The following is a 16,814-nucleotide window of genomic DNA, read 5'->3' on the forward strand; positions in this document are numbered from 1 at the left end:
TGTTTACTCGTTACAAAGCATGATATCTGATAGAGATTTAACTTTATTGTCTGGATACATAACTTTATTGCATGGTTACCTGAACTAAGTCGCTCCGTGCACTGTAAAGCGGCGCCAACGCTGTGCAGTTTGCTAACATTGTAGCCACGGACTGCTGCTACAAAAGCAGTCGTATATATATATACCTGCTCGTAATCTTTACGAGATAAAAAAACAAAAACAAAATCGGACTCTTATCTGAGAACGGTGCCCAACTGTTTACCGGTTTTAAAGACCAGGCAAGAAGGACGCGGGAGTTTAATGAAAAGAAGACGGAAAAAACGAAGATTAAACGAACAAAGAAAGCTCGTTTGCCGATGTCGGTGCTCGGTACGACACGCTGTTGGCGTTGGACTGCAGAAAAAAATAAATAAAAGAAAAGCTCACAGACCTGCTCGCAGCACAGCCGACGGTATACAGTACAAAAAAAATAATAATAATAATAAGGCGAAGATAAATAAACCGCGGTCAGGGCGAACTTGAAGAATAAACGAAGCCCCGATAAACGCGCGCGGGCTGCCAGAATTTGTACCGAAGCACGTCTGCCTTTTAAAGTACGTGGTGCGAATGCACAACATTTCGGTGACAGAGGGCCACCTCTTTTATTTCGTTGAGGGTCTAGCTAACTGTGTATCCTGGCGCCGGCTGAACGAGACGATGAAACACAACGGGGCGTTGAAGACACAGAAGACAGTTAACCTCGCCACGGTGCCCAGGCTTGTAAGACTTTGAAAAAAATAACGATGTTATCAGAAGCCGATATCGCATCTCGGCATTGAAGGAAGCTAAGGGGAGGTTCCTTCCTGAAAGGGGGCTGTCCCGTCAAAGTGTTGTGCGACCTGGCTTGACCGAGCGCCTGCCTGTGTGTAGGAAGCAGCTCGCAGAGGACGAGAGGCCTCGCGGGAACCGTGAACTTTTTGGCGGCGTAAGTGAGATACCGGCGCTCGGAAAGGAAGCAAAAGAAGATAGCAAGAGAATAAAAGGACAGAGGAACGCTCGGCCGCATAAAAGAGAGATTTCCGGATGGGCCCCGTTTATTTGTTTACGTATTTTTAAACTTTTTTTTTTGCCTTCCGTCTGCGAAGAAAATGGCTTCACGCTGAGATTATGAGGCATTGCGAGGAGATGAGGTACCGCGAGACGGTGCCCACTTGAGAAAATAAAGCGGTTTATTGCGGAATAAGGAAGGGATCATGTTGAGCTTTATGGGCTCGCATGTATTATACAACGAGGAAGCCATTAATATTAAGGCGAAAGCCTTAGATGCCTCATGAAACGCGAAAAGTGACCGTCGGCGTCAACGCGAGTGGTGCAAAAAGTCTTCGTCATGTGATGGTGTCACCATGTGACCTCATCATGACGTCACGGGTCGACAAAATTTGTGACGTCACCATGAGGTCACGTAACGTAACGTGAGATGATGACGTCTTAACATGACATCGTATCTTGATAAAAAGGGGGCAGATCCCGGAGGCAATGCAAAACTACGTTGGATAAGCTCTTGTGTGTGTTGTGGGGGGAGGGGGGGGAGTGTATGAGGATTGGGAGGAGGAGGATCAATAAGGCCGACTGAAAAGAAAGAAAAGAAGATGGCGTTCTCCTTCCAGTCATCATCATCATCATCATCATCCTGTCTACGCCCACTGCAGGGCAAAGGCCTCTCCCATGTTCCTTCCAGTATTCTTAGGTAAATGCATGGGGGACTGTACGAGTCTTCGCAACGTAGCTAGCACAATCCAAGAATGAGACATCCTGCTTACAGAAGTCGACAAAGAGGACGGGCCTGTCCGGTGTGTGGGCTGTCCTCCATCTTGGTCGATGCTGTCCACCTCAGTGTGTGAATACACCTGCAATACAGCCACGCCTCGTGGAATTTTAGCGTAACATCTTTGTGGTGGGGGTGTTGGGTATCGATCCCAGTACCTCTGGCTTTAGTGAAATGCGTGCGGACATGTTACAATATTAATAGTTTCCCATGGGAAGAATGGAGCAGTATTAAAAGTGGAAGTAAGTGTCAGGCACTTTCGTTGGGCAGAACTGCTGCCTAGCCTAACAAGAACAAGTAGCACTCCAAGAACTGTTCGGATGTGTAATATCGTTATCCAACGTTTCTGTTAATTTGTTTCTTTAATATTTTTATCTCCTCGCATGTCCGTTTCCTCTCAAATGAGTCTGCGATACTTTTAAGCAAAACAAATAAAGAGACAAAGACATAACTTCGAGCGCAGTCCTCGGTAGTCGGATAGCTGAGTTGTATGCAGCGCGCTTAAATGTATGGAACTATTTACACGGGCATCTTCGGGCTTTTCAGCGTAATCGCTCGGGCTTTCGCGTACGTTTCATTAGCATACGCTGCGCGATTCCCGTTGAGCATGCTATCTGATAACAGACAGGATTACTCCGCTATAGATTACTTTGCGGGTGGGTTTCGGTGCCACCATATTGGGCTGTAAAGCCTTGTCGTTTTGTATATTTAACAACTAAACGAGCAGTGCTACGGTAAGCAGTAACACATGAAAACGGTTGGGTTGATGAATTCGATGTTTCATGACCTTATTAATGCACGTCGCGATATATAAAAATAAGAAAGCATTCGTTTAACAGCCCAAGGTGTCGCCGCCCATGTGTCTTACGTAAGGTAGTCTAAGAGCCGAGCATATGTCGTTCGAGGAGGTTCCGGTACTTTAAGGCGAACAGCCACCAGAAAAACGTTGTCAAGCACGCATGTCATTATACTCCGAGTATACAATTATAAGGGGCAAAAGAACAACGGGAAAGAGAGTTAAGGCACAAATATTCACACGGTCACATTCGGCAAGCACTCTCGAATCATGAATGGTCCATTGTCACTCAAGAGGAAGGTATATAACAGCTGCATCTTACCGGTACTTACCTAAGGAAAAGAAACCGAGGCTTACAAAGGGGGTTCAACTTACACTGAGGACGACACAGCGAGTAATGTAAAGAAAAATGATAGGTATAACATTGAGGGACAAGAAGAGAGCAGAGTGGGTCAGGGAACGAACGGGTGTTAAGGACATCTTAGTCGAATCAAGAAGAAATGGGCATGGGCACGGACATGTTACGCGTAGGCAAGATAACCGCTGGTCATTAAGAGTAAGAGACTGGATTCCAAGAGAAGGCAAACGCGCGAGGGGTAGACAAAAAGTTACATGGCAGATGGGATTAAGAAGTTTGCGGGCATAACGTAGTAGCAGCAAGCACAGGACCGGGTTGATTGGCGGAACATAGGAAAGGTTTTTGCCTCGCAGTGGGCGTAGACAGGCTGATGACGGTGATGATGATTCACAAGGTCCACGCATTCGCCTAAGATGACTTGATGGCGAAAGCCGTCCTCTTCGTTTTCTTCTCAGTCGATTGTGTTGATCCTTCGCACCCTCCCCGAAAACGTTCTGCACCTAACGAAGTTTCGCACTGCCTCCGGGATCGGAGGCATTCCAAGCTCTTTTGCACCTCACGTGGTTTTGCTCCGCCTCCGTGATCCTCCCACCTTTGACCAAGCAACGATGCCGTTTGATGACTTTATAATGCCGTCGCAAATTTTGGTGATCTGTGACGTCACGATGATGTAACGTGACGTCATGATGTGACGTCATCGCTCGGGCAAGGTCAGGAGGGTTTTGGGCGAGACTTTTGCCAGATTATGTAAATGTTTACAGTCCCTTTCTTGTTTTAGAGGCAATGAAGTCTTGCTCAAATAAAGTGTTTGTTCTTGTTCTTACAGTCCCTTTAGGCAACGCTAAGGAAAGCACCGGCGAAATCCTGTGTTCCCGCGGGACTCTTATTAAATTACTTTGACGTACTCAATGGATTGCGATTCACCATTGATTCCCTTTAATTCACCGTAAGTCACTTTTGATTCATTTCATGCACTTAATTATCACTTTCAATCCCCTCGGTGCACTCTTAAGACACGGGATGATTCACCAGAGCTGGAGACGTCTCTGTGAACGAACTTCGATTGCACTAAATAGTTCTCACGGGCGTTCATATACTCCAGCTCTGACCAAGAATCGTAAGCGATTCGATGATATACTCTACAACAACAATCACGGAATGTATTCTAATATGTTTTTATCTAATGCGTGATTCCTAATACACACAAAACACTTGTGCCGAAATAATTCTTAAATTCCTAGGTGTCCATAATTGTTCCATGAGACGGTATGGAAGCGCCTCGAGTGAAATGCGATCGACCTTTCCGAAAAGCTCTGTATGTTAGTTGGGCGTCGATATTTAATGTAGTTTCCGATTAAAGTGAACAACACGTATTGCCGACAAGCTAGGCCATCTGCAGAACCTTCCGCCTTGACGGCTGAAGTCCTCCTGAAAACGACCTTCGAAACTTCAGAAAAGGTTCTAGCTAACATCTCTCTACCACTTCTTGTCCGGAAGACTGACAAAAAACTCGTCACGCGCGCGGCCACTCCTAAAATTCATCACACTTCATGGTCACCCTTGAATAGCTGCTGCACCTCGAGTAAACAATCTATTATTCGAGGAAGTAGTAAAGAAAGAAAGAAATTCAGACGAAAATGTGACATTTCTCCTGTCACAGTGATAGGTCCCGCCGTCGAGTTGACGCGTCACACTAAAGGCAAGACAACCGGAACAAATTCGCGCAAGAAACGTACGCGAGTCCTTCACGTGTCACGTTTCTTTTTTTCTTCGCTCGAGCGCCCAAACCCCGCGCCCGGCGTTCGGGGCAAGAGAAAAGGCGCCATCCATACAGCGCCCACAAGAGCCAAGGGACTCAAGCGGTCACCTAGAGCGGGCGGAAACGGTGGAAAGTTTCTGTAGCGGACTCGTACGCTAAAGAGGGTGGGGAATCAGTGCGTTGCAATCTTGTGTGAGAGACGCGTACAGTTCGTTCCGAGGCTACAGGCTGCACCGAGGGAACGGGAGTTTACGCTCCCAGAGATGCTTTCTTCTACTTCTTCACTCTGTGCTGCAAGGGATGGGGGGAGGGGTCCTCTTAAAAGGACCGTCGGCGACTCTTAAGACGCTCTCGCACAATGCGGCGACAAAGGAAAGAAAGGGTTCCTACAAACATCCGCCAAGGGTCATCAGCCGCGGGGTCAAGCGCGAGCTAGCAGACTCCTACCCCCCACCTCCCCTCATCCTCTTCTTCCTCAGAGGTTGACGTTGTCCACCCAAGGGGTCCGGGAAGGAAAGACCGCGCCAAAAGAAGGGATTCGTGAAAGGGAAGTCAGGGGAGATCCTTGCCGAATGGTACGAGGGAAGTGGTAGAAGGGATAGCGGGATGGTAGGGGGTGTTGGTGTGGGAGGCGACTGTTGCGTGGTGACGTTTGTGTACGTACACAAACTCTGTGAGGTAACTTATCGGAAAGCGGATGCAACGGACGTTGCTGGACGCACCGTTCTCACTTGTCACCGACCTTCCGCTGTCTGCCGCGTTGTTCTCAGCGCCACCCGCGTTGAACTCGCACTGAGTGGGGTCTTCCTTCTCTTTCATCGCGCTTGCTGCACGAATGTAGTAGAAGCAGCGGACGCAATAGAAAAGATAAGGAAGTAGAGGAAGATGAAAGGATCAGGGCAGGAAGTCTTCCGCAATTCGCGCGCGGCGGCCCCTTATTTGTTAAAAGGGGTTTGTCATCGCGTTTCCGCTCGGAGCGTCGCAGACAAACACTGAGCGGGCGGGACAAACAAGCGAACGCCACTTTTGTGTCGCGCGCATGGGCGATCTCTTGTTGTTGCGGCAATATTAGGTTTATCGGCTGGGGCGTTTATAGGGTTGCCTGTTTGTTTGCTCGTGCACGCGCTTACGAGACGTAAACAGGAGGGGAAGTGGAGAAGCGAAAACGTCTGCTGATAGTGCAGATTACAATAGATTTTCTTCAATTCTTGTTTTATTTTTCCTACTGGAAACGGAGAACGAGTTTCAAGGAAGGGTTCCTTTGCGCATGCTCGCAAGAACCACCGTCTGCCGTGACACTATGACACTATGGCGTTGGTTATTTGTGTGTGAAGTGGGTAGGCGTGTTTTTTCTCTCTAGTGGAACGGATGCAGATTCCGCAGGAGCGTCGCCCTTTGCTTTCCCGCTTTCCATTACGACCTCCATATGTTCCTGGCGATGACGCAACTGACCAGGTAGCGTAAGGGATTGACTTTCGCCGTGGGAATAGGCAACAGAGGATTGGCTACTGTAAGCGTGCACAATGAAAGGAAAACAAGTTATGCTTTAAAATCATAGCCTTATGCCGCTCACTTATTTCGTGATTACCAGCCATCATCCACATAACATGCGCCTGCCTTCCACGGTAATCTGTTACCGTTGATTACCTTATAATCGGATGATGCTCTATTGAACTATGTACAACACTGATCTTGGTGCTGCCGGTAGGTGCATCAACCGTCCCTATGTTTTGCTGATTCTATATTCGCTCATTGTGTGTCATATGTTTCTGTTTTAGCAGTTATCCAGCCTCACCGCCAATGACTCTACTTATAGCATGACAGCGTAAATACTGGATGAGATGGATGTGCAAGGTGTGTTATTAGACATAGTGCCTATATTGTTGTTAGTGGTGTCTATTTATCTTGTCGCACCTGGTCCTTTGGCAATCGCTTTCTTACAATTTCAAAAGAGAAAGAGATAAAGGTATTTATTTAAAAGCAGATAAGTTTGCAGGCTTATGTTTATGCAAATACATTTTCGCGAGAGTATAGGCCTTGTGAGTAGGAGGGCAGAAAATAATGAAATAAGTAAAAAAAAAAGAACGTACTGCAGCGTCATGTAATCTCATTTCACTTTTCACTCCTATATTTGTCCGGTCATATGCGCCATCTTGATTTCATTGCTGGCTTTCCATAGCCAGTAGATTGCAGGTAATCAAACATGTGATCGAGTGCTCGTTCCACGTGGTTGCAGCCGTAACTTGAACGACAGACTGTCCCTGAAGGCTGCACGGCATACTTCTAAATATCTGAGACTCGAGCTTGGGAGCTGCACAGGAAATTTTCTGTCCGAAGAGTGTGGGCTGCTGTCACATTATGCTTCTCGTTAGAAGAGCAACTGCGACAAAATCTCACTTTGGGTTAATCACTTTGTAAATTAGTAGTATATACTAGTGAACCAATCCTGGCAAAGAACGAACATTTTACCGACAGTTTCCTCGCTACGTCTCCTCTGTCCTTGCTAAAGTGCGCACTAGCAGTCGCTCTAGCGACCGTGCTAGCCCCGCCTTGACGACAGGCCGCTTGCAGAGCAGACAGTCTTGGAATGCCGGCCTAAAAGAGTCATTGCACCGGGAGTTGGTCAAGACATTATTGAAGTTCTTACGATCGCAGCAACCTATTAGAAATATCGCAGTTCTCGCGTTCTTCGCCTGTATCTTTTTTTTTTTTTTTTTTTGCGCGCGCGCCTGCTTTTAGTAACGCTCTCCTGCTGTCTTTCTTTCTCCCTTTCCCTTCGCCATAGTGTAGGGTAGCGGACCAGAAGATTCAATTCTGATTAACTTCCCAATCTTCCATTCATTCTCTCTCTCTCTCTCTCTTTCTGTTGGCAAAGCCAGCAGGTGTTGGTAATTGTCTAACGACAACGCTGCGACGGCGTCAGGGTGAAAACAGCTGAGGGTTGGACGACGGTAAGACAACAAATGAAGGACCACGATGCGGCGAAGCTGACGTAATGACGACGACAGTAGCTGGTTCGTGGTCGAGCTCAAGTCGGCGCCTTCACACATCTCGAGCCACATCAGTTTCCATCCCATCCGGCGCCAGTTCTACTACGTCCAGCACACGCCAATCGTGAACGACTACAGGCCAGCACCTAAAAAATGGAAAAAGTACATGCAAGGGAAGCTCCGTTTAAAAAGAAGGCACTAATGTTCCTAGAACACAAAACGTATGATATACGAGTCTTCCAAGAAAGCATTATCGTACGCTCGAGCCTATACGAACAACTCCGGAGAGTTCGGTCAAGCTCAACCTTTGGGCAGTTTCGCCTGTATAGCGCTTAAACAATAGGAGGGAACCCAGGGGCTTTCGACCCTAAACTCGAAACTTCAAAGGAGAGGGCAACGGACGTAACAAGCATGTACAGCAGCTGCTCCAGAGATAACGCCAGTGCCACGCTTTAAAAAGCAGTTGTACTCCCGTGCCCACACCGCGCGCAGTGCTTTCAATAAGGGTGGGTTTGGCTGCCAGAAATAATGAAACCATGCATCATTTAACTCATCTTTCTTTTCTTCCTTTCGTTATTTCTTCGGTGGTGATTTCTTTTGAAATGTTGCCGCCATCAGGGGCACGCCGTAATGTACGGGCGCGCTAAAAAAATAATATAAACCCTCGCGTCTGCGTAGTACATACAGAAAAGCACACAACAGAGAGTTCAACGTAACAAAGCGAAAGAGAGAGAGAGAGAGAGAGACGCAAACATTACTCCACAGTCCCGTAGGCGAAGACACATTGATGCTTTTTTTTTTTAATCTTTATCTGTTTTTTTCCTTCAACTTTGTTTCTATAGGTAAAATAGGAACGCCTTCTCTGCGCCTGTCTACTAGCTCTAGCGCACTGCGCGAAGAGGCGAGACCTCGAAGAGCGCGTGTGCTTTAGACGTCCGGCGCAACTTTCACGGCACGGATTCTCAGAAACGGAGCGGGGACGTTGGACGAACCTGAATAACGCATGTCGCGTCTCCGCCCACTCTCGATCTTTCTTTTTTGTTGTTGTTGTTGTTCTCCGCTCCCCTGCCACTGGCCTCCGGAAAACCTTTCCACGGCGAAATCCGCGCGTTCCTGTATCAGCCGAGTTCATCCACTCAGCCACTGGTGTTCCACGCCGTTCTCTGGGGGTAGACTCGCAAGAAACGCAGCGATGTTTTCAGCGAGCACGCTGCATACACGCACGCTATCGGGGTGAATGAAATTTACTCTCTTAGGCGAACGCCTTGGATGCCTCATCAGGCGCGAACCGTCAGCGTCGGCGGCATCAACACGAAGAACGCAAAAAGTCACGTTATCAGAGATCATGGCTTGATGACGTTATCATTACGTCACAGGTTACTAAAATTTGTGATGTCACCATGACGCCATTATGGCGTCACGTAACGTGCCGTTATACGATGACGGCTCGTGCTTGAACGGTTGGTACTTGAACATGCCGATTTTGGCGGCGTCAGTGCGAGGAATCGCCTATCTTCAGGACGTTCTGTGCAGAAGATAACCAATATAGGCTAGGCTGTATTTGGAATTGTACGACTAAAGGGCCTTAAAACCACACTTGTTTATTCCAATGATAAGGACACTCGCTGTATAGAACAATGTCATACCAACTCGTCCAACAATCCTGTTTAGAGAGAGAGAGAGAGAAAAATGTAATGCGGAAAGGCAGGGAGGTTAACCAGAAAACATATCTGGTTTGCTACCCTGCACTGGGGAAGGGGTAAGGGGAGACAGAAAAGTTAGAAAGAGAGGGATGGGATAGGGAGGGAGGGAAGCACAAACGCACACACACACACCACACACACACACACACACACACAGGAGTGTCACAATCGTTCAACGAGGCGGGTCGCTCGCAGAAACTTCATCAGCGCCTTCGTTGCTTTCTGGCGTGAAGCTCGATCGTTCCGACATTCCAAGATTGACTGCTCAGAGAGCGGCTGGTCGTCGAGGCGAGCAAACACTGCTGCGAGGGATTGTCTCTCAGAGCTGTATTGAGGGCACTGACATAAAATGTGTTCAATGGTTTCGTCATTGCCACAATATTCACATGCAGCGCTGTCTCTCATTCCGATGCGGCACGCAAAGGCGTTCGTAAAAGACACCCCAAGCCACATGCGGCAGAGAAGGGTCGTCTCGGATCGGGGCAGGCCAGATGGAATGCTGAGTCGTAGGCATGGATCCAGGCGGTGAAGACGGGTGTGGAGAAAACCGGGCGTGTTCCACATAGACCTTGCGACATCATGCGCAAGCGTATTAATCTTTGCTGCTGCGTCGCTTCTTGACAGTGGGATAGGTTCTATCACGTCATTTTCGTGAGCATTCTTAGCTGCATCGTCGGCATGCTCGTTACCGATGATGCCGCAGTGGCCTGGCAACCACTGAAAGGTTATAGCATGTCCTTCGTGTATTCGTTGATGGTACAGTTGTCGTATTTCCAGCACCAATTGGTCTTGAGCCCCACGACGTAGAGCAGTTCGAAGACATTGCAGAGCTGGTTTCGAATCAGTAAAAATGCCCCATTTTTGTGGCGCTTCTCGATAAATCCTGCGGAGTGCGCTGCGGAGTGCCGCAAGCTCCACGGCTGTCGATGTTGTCTTGTGTGACGTTCGAAACTGTATGTTTTCGGCTCTTGCTGGGAAGATCACAGCTCCTGCAGATCCTCCAACAGTTGTCGAGCCATCCGTGTAAAGTTTAACATGATCTTTGTAATCTTCGTGCAACATGAGTAGAGTCATCTGCTTCAAAGCTGGCGATGAGAGCTCCGCCTTCTTGCGAATCCCCGGCACTGTCAAGAGCAGTTTTGGTCGGTCCAAGCACCAAGGGGGTGTTAGAATCCGTTCTGGAGGCGTGTAGGCTGTTGGAAGGCACTCTCGGTAAGTCAATATTCTCTTACAGAAGGAGGTACTCGGTCGATCTTCTGGAAGCGAAGCAAGATGGTGGGCAGGGGCGCGAGCAAGGTGCCTAATGTGAGCTCTAAGCACCTCCAATGTAATGTGCACCGTGGCCGGATGATCTTTGGCAATTGCGATGGTTGCGGCTGTTGATGTGCAGCTTGGTAATCCAAGACAAACTCTGAGTGCCTGGCCCTGGGCGTTTTCGATCGTGCGTATACTGCTTTTGCAAGCGTTCGTCAGAACCGGCAAGCTATACCGCAGGTATCCCAGAAACAGCGTTTTGTATAGCTGCAGCATCGCGTGCACTGATGTGCCCCACGTTTTTCCTCCGAGGAACTTGAAAAGTTGTGCGATGGCCGTTAGGCGCTTCTTTAGAGTGGCCACATGGGGACTCCAGCAGAGGTTTCGATCGATCGTGACCCCCAAAAACCTGTGCGTCCTGGCGTAGCAAACATTGCGTCCATCGATGGCGATGGGATATGACGTCATTGCCTTCCGCGTGAACGCAACCAGCGCCGATTTCTCAGGAGAAATCTCGAGGCCTTGTTCTCTAAGGTACGCCGATACTGAATTCGCTGCTTTTTGGAGCCTCGCACGTACCTGAGGGCGTGTTACACCTGACGTCCAAGCACAAATATCATCTGCATAGAGAGATATCTGCACGGAATCTGGTATGCGTTCCACGAGACCGATCAGAACCAGGCTGAATAGTGTGGGGCTCAATACACCACCTTGAGGAACGCCACGGTGTGTGTAATGCTCAGAAGTCGGCCCATCATCAGTTTGCACAAACAGTGATCTCATATGTAGGTAGCAACAGATCCAGCGGTACACTCGTCCACCCAAACCAACCGACTCGAGCGCGTCAAGTATGGCTTCGTGAGAAACATTATCATATGCGCCTTTGACATCCAAAAATAGTGCGACAGATAGCCGTCTACTCATTTTCTGGTGTTGTACGTAGGTCACCAGGTCAATGACATTGTCAATGGAGCTACGAAGACGACGAAAACCGGCCATGGCGTCTGGATATACTCTGTAGCGTTCTAGGAACCACTCGAGTCTAGCAAGGATCAATGTCTCCATCAGCTTCCCTACGCAGCTAGCCAGCGCTATTGGGCGGTATGACGTAAGCTCTAGAGGTGATTTTCCAGGTTTGAGAAGTGGAACCAAACGGCTTGTTTTCCATTCTCTGGGGACCGTTCCGTCTCTCCAGGACTCATTGAACACGTCCAGCAAAGCGCTTCGTGCTCGATCACCGAGATTGCGTAATAGGCGGTATGATATGCCATCCGGTCCAGGCGACGACGATCGATTGCATAAAGCAAGAGCCGCATCCAGCTCTTCCATGGAAAAAGGCAGGTCCATGTGCGGGTCAAGGGAATGTGGCGTGTCAACAGCAGTAAGGGCTCCTGTGCAAGTTGACGGGCCTGCAATCTTCCTACAAAAATCTTCCGCTACCTCGACATCCCTTCTACGTTGGAAAAGGGCCAAGGCTTTAAACGGAAAACGTTGTTCGGGAAAAATGCGTAGGCCTCGCACGGTTCGCCATATTTGAGAAAGTGGTTTGCGAGGGTCTAGAGACTCGCAAAACTTCGCCCACCGCTGAAACTCCAGTTTGTCCATACGACGCTGGATCTTCTTTTGCATGCGCCTAGCTATCCGCAGATCTTGAATGGATTTTGTGCGTCGATATCTGCGCTCCGCACGCCGACGAATCGCACGGAGTCGCTCTAACTCCACATCCGTTTCTGAGGGCCTTGTAGAACATGTCAGCGTGCGCATCGCACTCTGCGCTGCTTCTTTAATCGCTTGCTCAATGCCAGAGGATAAGCCCTTTTCACAAGCGTGTTCAACGTTAGTTGTGAATGCTGACAGATCGATCCTCCGGACGGTTTTCGGCGGGTGGCCACTAGCAAAGCCTTTGATGGTGAGATAACTGGGGATGTGGTCGCTACCATGTGTCTCGATGTCTAAAAACCACCTAACGCTTGTGGCGAAGCGACGTGACACAAACGGCAAGTCCAAGCAGCTGCTGTACGTTGATCCTCGTAGAAATGTAGGACTCCCATCATTAAGTAGAGACAGTTCATGAGCCGACACAAATGATGCCAGTCTCCGGCCCGTGGCGTTGACTTTTGAACTTCCCCAGATTGGGTGGTGGGCGTTGAAGTCCCCTGTAATTATCCACGGATCCGGGATGTTCGCAAGTATGTCATCCAGTCTTTTTCGATCAAAACGGGCTGAGGGAGATAAGTAGACACCTACTAATGTGAAGGTGAGGGCTTTCTGCTTCACAGTCAGGCAAACATATTGGTTCTCATCATGAGGCGACACAGGTTGAATGATGTATGTAAGCTCCCTACGAATATACACAATGACCTTGCTGCTTTCGTTGCTGGTTTGGGACGGGATTGACTCGTAGCCGGATAGCCTGATCGGGTTTGATAATTTCGGTTCACATATTACGATGATGGGGAGACGGTTGGAAAACACGTACTGACGAAAATCAGAAATCCGTGATCTAAGTCCTCTTGCGTTCCACTGGATGACTGATGCTTCTCTGACCTCTTTGCGAAACGATTGTTGATCTCCTGCCATGGCTCTACGCGAGGGAGGCGAGGACTGGGCTCAGCGCGTCCAACACCTGTAGCCCGCTTCGAGCGGTTGGAGTTCCCAGGCTTCTTAGTAGGTCTGCCATGACAGCAACGAGGGATCGCAGCATCGGGATGATCTGTCGATCGACCCTTGACACATCCTCAACAGGAGTAGACTCGGTGGAAGGTGTAGGGCGGGGAGGCCTCGGAGGAGGCTCCTTCGCAGGCTGCGTACGCGGAAGCGTAGGCCATTCATCCGCAGCTGCGAGCTTCTCCACCTCATTTCGCTTCGTGCTTACTCCTTTATTCGTGCTCGAAGGAAAAGGGTTATGCGCAACACCCTGTCTTACATGCCTCCGTCGGCGACTACGCCGACGCCGTACCCTTTCAGCAGCCTCTCTGTGGGTTGAATTGTCCCTAACCATTTGTTTGATAATTGCGATTTCCTTCTTAATCCGCGGGCATTCCTTAGAGGCAGCATCATGTGAACCATCACAGTTTCCGCACTTCAGACTTGTTGCCTGACATGCGTCTGCAGTGTGCGGCTCAGCGCATCGGGGGCATACTGTGGTGTTTGTACATACACCCTTGACGTGCCCAATTTTCATGCAGTTATGGCACTGAAGTGGTTTAGGGACAAATGGCCGAACAGGATGTCGGAAGTGTCCAACCTTGACATGCAACGGAATAGATTCTCCTTTGAACATTATCTTTACACAGCGGGTGTTTCCGAGGCGAAGTACATTCGCGATGACAAATCCCTCGTTCGCCGGCTTTATAAGAATTGGGAGGTCCGAGTTTGCTATGGCCAAATCAATGTCGTAGATTACTCCCGCCACGCAGGCACCGTCCATTGGAATGACAGGTCGAACTTTGATGTCTCCCAAATCTGATATTTTGCGAAGCTTGTCTAAGGCGCTGGCAGTCGTCGTGTCCACAGCTAGGATATTCTTCCGCGTGTTCACCCGTGTAAGGTCCGGCGTGTCGAGAACGGGGGGGGATAGTTGTGTTTTTTCCCCAGAAGGCGGCTTCCAAGAAGCCAGCCTCGGAGTCGAGAGTCGAAGCGACGTCCGATTCGAATGTAGGAAGCGCGGGGACAAAAGAACACTTTCCAGCTGCCCATAAAGCCCGAACCGCACGTACGCTCCCAAGCGCGCACGGGGCGCGCGTCAGCGCGCGCAGCCCGGGCGTCTCCGGCGAGTGATGGCGGTTTCCACCCACACACTACGCGCGAAGGCGCACGCGAAGCGCGCGCTTCCTCATACGTGCAAGACATCGTTTCGTACAAAATTACTGATAGTTCATTAGAATACTTACAAAACCTCCTTCTGTTACCTTTTTTTATTGCTAGATGTATGCAAAAGTAAATAAGAACTAAAATTTTTCATATGATGTGTATCATCATCCGTCGGTCAAGCCGGTGCTGGTAACAGCCATGCCACAGTTGGGCTCCAAGCGCTTCCAAGCGCGCGCCGTCTCAAGGTCGATATCAGTCGCCGCAAACACTCGCGTACCGCGCGCGTTTTGCCGCGCTTGCTTCGTCTGCGCATGCGCGGCCTCCGGAGCGCGTACAGCCAACGTACAGCGCGCGCTCGGCCAGCGTACGTGTGGTTCGGGCTTAACCGTTCGGACAAAAAGACGCGCCCTATTGACAATCGGTTTAACGACCGACGCAGCGGCCTGCAGCCCGCGGGGGGTCCGGCAGGCGGTGCGACGGAAGCCAAGACTGGGACCCCAATAAATCGCGCATAGGATCCGTGAACGCCTGTCGACGGAGACGAGATGTCGCCGAGAACGGTGCACGTGGCACCAATAAATCTTGCAAAGTGTCTGTTAAAAGCCTGTCAACGGATGCGAGAGGTTTCCGAGGAGGGATGGCATGGCTCCGCTAGTTAACCGGCCGCACAGTGTATGAACACGGTCAGGGTACACTGTAAAAAAAAATTACTCCCAGGTGGGAGTAAAATGCTTGTCCTCTAGCGACCCCCCCATTCGGAGTTTTTTATACTCCGGTCTTCCGGAGTAAAGCATTTACTCCGGCTGGCCGGAGTTATTGCGTGGCGCCTCCGGAGTGTTTCTGCCGCTCCTTCACTCCGGCTGGCCGGAGTTATTGCGTGGCATCTTCGGAGTATTTTTCACTGTTCTTTTACTCCGGCTGGCCGGAGTTTTTGCGCGGCACCTCCGGAATATTTTTTGCCATTCTTTCACTCCGGCTGGCCGGAGTGACTGCGTGGCACCTTCGGAGTATTTTTCGCCGTTGTTTCACTCCGGCTATCCGGAGTTTTTTCGTGTTACCTCCGGAGTATTTTACGAAGCTCCTTACTCCGTCCGGACGGAATTTCAGTGAGATGCATCGGGAGTATTCTTCTCTTTGCTTCGCTGCTACAGTTTCTTCACTCTATGCTGATCGTGTCACGCGTTGGTTACATAAGGGAATTCTCATCGAAACACTGCAGAGTCACTGTGTACTTTTATCCACAGACCTCTAGCAGATGAAAGTCAAGAGAACACGTGAGTTCTTATTATTTCATTTATTCACAATAAGCTGCAGTTTTCTGTTCATGAGCCAGCATTTGGGAAAGCAATACAAGAAACAAATATGCAAAAGGCCACCAAAAAACAAAGCAGAAGTCAGATCACGTGAAACCAACGGCGCTCAAGTTTTAAGCGCAGCGTGTCGAAATGAAGCCCAGAATGCTGCAAAAGAATGCACAACAAACGAAGGAAGCGTAGTCGCCGGAAACCATCCACGACGGACCGTCCATCAGATTCATTGACGACGCAAGGACTCAGCTGATTTCTTCCTGCATAATTTAGCAAAAAAGTAGTACATCAGAACTAAGTCATGCCATAAACACGAAAACTGAGGACGCTGAAGCCACAGATACTCATTAAATTACATACAGGGTGGCAGTCCATGAGAACACCCAGGTTCTTACAGCATAGTCAATACTAAAATTAACGACAAACTTTGACAGAGCAGCACTAATTAAACGGACCACACAAAGTACACAATATCACAAAGAAGTCAATATAAAGAAGCACATCCCACGTACTCTGGTGTCAGCCAGCCGCTCTATGATAAAAACACACCTCCGCGCCGCGAACAAAGTGCAAAACGCGCGAAACTTTTCCATACAATTATAAATCGATACCTCTACTTCTGCTCAGTCTTTCAAAACTTCTTTTTCACTAAAATGAGCGAATTTCAGTACTCTCGACGAAAGTATCACGAATGCCTCTCCGATTAACTTGCTAATTTTATAAAATATCATTACTGGTTATTACAGTTGCATTTCAATCTGTTCTTATCGTCCTACTTCCCGCATATTAGGCGCGTCCAGTTTTTATGCTTACGACCGCTCCATAAGAAAAGCGTTCCTCTATTCTGCTTTCCAAAACAGGCTTCGAGGCAAGGTTGGCGTTGTACCTTTCTTTCTTAATTTGCTGCGCCCGCTCTGTCATGAAACTTTTCGCAACGGACATTTTTCAAAATAGTTATTGCCTGGTAAGCGGACGTTGTGTACACAACCAGTGCCCTTTGAAAAACAGTCGATCCACTTCGAACGCTGGC

The 16,814-nt window shown here is 49.0% G+C and overlaps 1 protein-coding gene across 7 annotated transcripts in view; it reads left to right on the forward strand.

The window, feature by feature from the left end:
- LOC119396332 (nuclear migration protein nudC) overlaps positions 1–16,814 on the forward strand; it is a 232,691-nt gene that overhangs the window by 197,505 nt on the left and 18,372 nt on the right. The window lies entirely within an intron of this gene.

Source organism: Rhipicephalus sanguineus, chromosome 6, assembly GCF_013339695.2.
Source record: "Rhipicephalus sanguineus isolate Rsan-2018 chromosome 6, BIME_Rsan_1.4, whole genome shotgun sequence".
In the NCBI taxonomy this organism is placed as follows: Eukaryota; Metazoa; Arthropoda; class Arachnida; order Ixodida; family Ixodidae; genus Rhipicephalus; species Rhipicephalus sanguineus.